This window comes from Cavia porcellus, unplaced genomic scaffold (genome assembly GCF_034190915.1).
Source record: "Cavia porcellus strain 051 isolate PalLab524CR breed Dunkin Hartley unplaced genomic scaffold, mCavPor4.1 scaffold_11, whole genome shotgun sequence".
Classification (NCBI taxonomy): domain Eukaryota; kingdom Metazoa; phylum Chordata; class Mammalia; order Rodentia; family Caviidae; genus Cavia; species Cavia porcellus.
Window position 1 is genome coordinate 21,608,194 of NW_026947494.1, and position 5,101 is coordinate 21,613,294.

Genomic DNA, 5,101 nt, shown 5'->3' on the forward strand with positions numbered 1-5,101 from the left:
CCCATAAGGGCTGAATTGATTTTGGTTCTCAACATTGACATTTTAGCATTCCAGTTTCTTATCCACCCTTAACAACAATTTTCATGTTTGTTCATGAATTTATATTACAGAATCCAGTGTAACAGGTGTTTTTAAATTTAGTAAGACTAAGCTTGCTTTACAGTCTACCTGGGGAAAGTTCCTTGTTTTACAGTCTACTGGGAGAAGGGAACATTTGTTCTTGGATAGAGTATTTGATATGTCTAGTGGTTTACTATCTTCAAGTATATTATTTCCTTATTAGCTTTCTACATTTTTATCTTGCTGGCACATGTTTTATTCAAACTAATGAGGCACATCAGAGTGACAGGTAGAGAAAGTAAAAATTGCAAAATACATAGATTAATACCATTTATTAAATACAAGTGGACAAGTAAAATTTCCTGCCAAGATTATTTTACACCAACAATGTAAATTGCTTAAGGAATAAGAAGAACTGGAATTCAAATTGCTAGTAGAGATAAATCGTTTCCTTATAGATGTCTTGAATATGATGATAGAGTTCATGACTGGAACCAAGAGGTTTTTCAAGTTTCCATTTGTGGGTTCCCATCTTTTGTGAGTTCATGTCCTGTAAGAGTGAAGAATAAAAACCTGGAAGTTGAATTAAAAAAAAAACAGCATTTGAAATTTAATACAGAAAAAGAAGAAGCACTCAAAACTAATAAACATAATGTGGTGTTTACCAAAATTGTAGAACTATTTAGTCTGTTTTTTCTGAATATTTAGGAGAAAACATTTCATGGAAAGTTTATATCAGTATCAAGACAGTGCAAGTAAAGTTTGACAATGAATGTGAGTATATTCTAGTATATTAACAGAAGAATTACTAAAATGATGGCTGGACAAAACTAGAATAGTTTATAAAACCATCAACTGAGTAATGGATAAATAAGGTGGTATTTCTATATAATAGAGTACTATTCAGCTATAAAGAAAGATAAACTGGTTATTTTTAATGGGTAAATGAGTGTGCCTTGGAAACATACTAGTGAAATAAAGATGTCATATACACATAATCATTGCATTGCTTCATTAGTATGATAAGTAAAAAAAAAAAAAAAAAAAAAAAACATGTATTTTCTCCCAGAGAGAACGACTTCAGCCAAGCAATGACTCAGGCCACACCTGCCTTCACTTTAACTAACCCACCATGAGCCATTTTGGTTGACTTTTGGATGTTTTATGAAGTTTTTGATGTAGGTTTGAGATTTTTGCATGTGGATGTCCAGTTGTTCCAATATATTTAGTGAGGGTACAAACATTTCTCCACTTAACTGTTTTTGCATCTTTGCCAGAAATCAAATGTCTGTTATAGGGGTATCTATTTTGGGACTTTATATTGGTACATTGGTGTTTTATGAATCTTGATTTCAATATTTTGTGATGGTGGGTGTAACTTTGTGATAAATTGCAGGATTGGGGAGAGTTGGAGCTCTAATTTATCCAAGTTATTTTGAAAAAAAAAAGTAGTTTGGAGAAAAAAAAAGACAGTGTGAGAGAATGGGAAACAACGTGTAAATCACAATGAAAAAAAAAAGTTTTTTAGTGGGTCCAATTGTAGTTATATTGTCACTATTATAATATACATTGTGGAAGACAAATGAAGAAAACATTATTAGTGACATTTTGTGTCCAAAGATAAAACGAACTTCAATGTAGTTTAGAATGTGAATGACTGAAGTTTATAATCATAACAAATTGTTATATCTCACTTTAAAAATACAATACAAAGACTGCCATGGATATATTGGAAATTGTAGGGGATCTCCCAAGAGTACATTACAGTATAAGAAATAACAAATATATGTAAAAATTAAGAAATATGCAAAGCTTCCTTTATTTCTGTCCTCATATAAGTTATAGATAAATATTTTATATTTTCAAAAAAAACTTAATACATTTAAGTCAAAGAGTTGCATACCAAAGACCAAAAAATGTTAAATCAGTAACTTAGCCAAGAAGTAGACTATGTGTACTGGTGAGTTCTGCTGATTACACAGTAAATAGAGAACCATGTTTTCATTTCTGTGTCTAAAATTTTGTTTTGTTTTCAAGTTAAATTATATTTCTTAATTGATATTACAATTTTTATGTAATTTTTTAAAAATTTCAAATAAAAACTAAACAAAGTACTTTTTTCTAGGCATATTTTGTTTTAGACAATAATACAAATAAGACTTGTGATAAAAATATATTAATGTTGAAATGCCTTTAACAATTTAGACTAAAATACATATTTCCTTTAGTGCACTTGAAAATGTCCCCTCACTTTTAATACACTTATCTTATTGATTCTGGAAGTCCTCTTTTTATGAAATTCTCAGTTACGCTTCTGTGTCTGCCTCAATATCCAAAGTGAATTCAAAAGATTTCTTTTTGTGGTCATTTTGATTTTGGTGAAGAGTCATAGCAGCAAAATTCTAGATCTAGTGAATTATATAGATTAAACCACACTGCACTATTTTTGGTGCCTGGCATTCAACAAATTTTGAGTGTTTCTCATGAACTCTAAGAAGAAGATTTCTAGAGACACTTCAAAAGTGTCAAGAAGGATGGCATAAGTGTTTTGAAGAGGTGTAGTTTGTAGGGGATTATTTGCAATGTATCTTTGAGTCTAATAGTTTTTGTTGCTGTTTTTTTGGGTGGTTTTTTGTATAGTAATTGAACTCAGGACTTTGTGCTTGCCAGACAGGCATTTGTTTCAAAGAGCTATGTATCTCTTGCCCCTCTAAAAGTTTTTTTATTTAACATTCACCTCATATTTAGATTACACACCAAATATAATATGTACAGAAAAAGCATGCTAAAAAATTATGTTACTATGCATAAGACTATTTCTCAGTCTCTTTCATTTCATTTCCATTAATTACTTTAATGTGCCTTGTAATTTATGACTTTATCTATAAAATGACTTAATGTTAAATATGATTAACTATTTAATTAATGACAGATACAATGTATAAAAATTCCACAAGCTGATAATGGTGATTACTGGCCATAGGAACATTTGCAAAATAAACGAATTTCAAGGTAAAAACTGAAATGATGATAATTATTTTGGCAGAATATTCTGATAAACAGTGAACTTACATTGAGTTTTACACTTTTTATTTCTCTTTGTATTATTATAATATAATTTACCACAGAGGAAACATCTGTTTACAAAATCAAAATCATGTAAGTAATCAACTTCCTTTTGTGCTCAATTTCCATCCAGCTGTATCACATTATGAAAGCATTTTCATAAAGAACATGATGACTGTATCATGAATTAATCTATCTAAAACTTTCAGGCAGATTTGTTGCATTTGCTGTTATTTGAAATGGTATTCAAACTTGGACTTTGATTTGGAAAGATTTAGTATACTAAGGTATATTATTATATGATGATAAAAAGCATACATTATTTATCAAAAAGAGTAGGAATTACAATTTTTTTAAAGATTTAGATGACAAGGTTCACTAAAATATACAACAAAATATTTACCATAAAATACAATGAAGTTTGATATATTCAACTATCCAGAAATACAACTATATTCCCAGATTTTCCATTATTTTCATGTCGAACTTCATTAACTACTATCAATTTCTGTTCACCAAGAATTCTTTAAAACATTTTATCATCTACTGTAAATAGGACACTTCCTGACTGAGAAGAATTTTGCCCATATTTTAGTTCTCCTTCATAGTTTTTGTGACCAGATGATAAGAAATTAACTTGTGTTTTGTGTTGAGATGAATCTAGTTAATAGTCCTTGGCAGCCATTTTGTTAGTCAACTTTCCTTTCCTGTGAAAGATTACCTGGAAAACCTTAAAGGGAAGAATGATGGGTGATAAGGCCCTGCATTTAGGTAGAAGAAAATGGTGTTGAGCAAAACATGATGGTCAGGAGAGGGAGAAAGAGACAGAGACAGAGACAGAGACAGAGACAGAGACAGAGACAGAGAGAGAGAGAGAGAGAGAGAGAGAGAGAGAATATTTCAAAGGCATTCCTCCTATGACCTACATTTTCTCTAAGCAGATCCCACCTCCTGGTGTTTGTGTTTCTACCACTAGGACCATCATCTAGAAAATAAAGCTTCCACACATATGTTTTGAGGGTGCCATTTAAGATCTGTAAATTTCCAAACATGCAGACCACTCAGAATATTTTTAGTGAGCTTATAAATGGATATTGGCATTTATTGCAAATTCATTTATGTTATATTGTATAACTATAACCATTGTAATTTAATTTTTAAAAATCAACATCACTGGATACAATGCCATTACAAAAAGTTATATAATGCAGTAGTTTTAAAGTACCCTGCTTACTTTCATTTTCATTTATTTATTATGGATACCTACTCTTGCTCTGTATAGCTTTGTGAAGCTGATTAACTTTCCTATAGAAAAGTAATACCTGAGAGGAGGAGCTGGGCGGATCCGGAGTCCCTGCAGAAGCCCGTTCCTTTGTCTGAAGGACTGAATACTTCTGCAAGCAGGGAGGCATCGCAGCTTCCTGAGGCACCTCAGCCTGTGGTGAGTGCCCAGCACAGTCTGCCCAAATCTCAGACTGTTCCGGACCCCCCAGGCTTCTGGGTGCAGTGAAGTGGAGCAGTGGGTTAGAGGCCACTACAGCTGCCTCCCCATCCCCCCCGGCTACACTTGGAAGTCTGCTGAGCTCCTGACGGATGGGCGGGCCTACACTAACCCCTGAGCCCAGCCCCGCCTAGCCATCTGCCTGCAGAGGAGGAGCTGGGCGGATCTGGAGTGCCTGCAGAAGTCCCTTCCTTTGCCTAGAGGACTGTGGATATCTCTGCAAGCAGGGAGGGATCACAGGATCCTGAGGCACTGTGGCCTGTGGAGAGCACCCTAACCCGGCTGCAATTGAAGAGCTGTGGATCTTCCAAGGGGCAGGTGGGCGCACAGTGTCCCTGAGGCCCAGCTTGTCTGGAACTGCGGAGTTCTGAGCAGGCAGAGGAGGGACACTGGTTCTGCAGGCCCAATGGCTTGGGGTAGTGCGGTGTCAGAGGCTCAGTAGCTCCAAACATAGAAGGGAATTTTCAACAGATC

At 34.2% G+C, this 5,101-nt stretch overlaps 1 long non-coding RNA gene across 1 annotated transcript; it reads right to left on the minus strand.

Annotated features, from left to right (window-relative positions):
• Positions 1 to 377: 377 nt before the first annotated feature.
• On the minus strand, positions 378 to 4,727 carry LOC134477990 (uncharacterized). The gene is made up of 2 exons (XR_010050327.1): positions 4,449 to 4,727; positions 378 to 633 (listed from the first exon to the last, which is right to left on the minus strand). It is a non-coding gene; the product is annotated as an uncharacterized LOC134477990 (long non-coding RNA).
• Between the last annotated feature and the right edge of the window lie 374 nt (positions 4,728 to 5,101).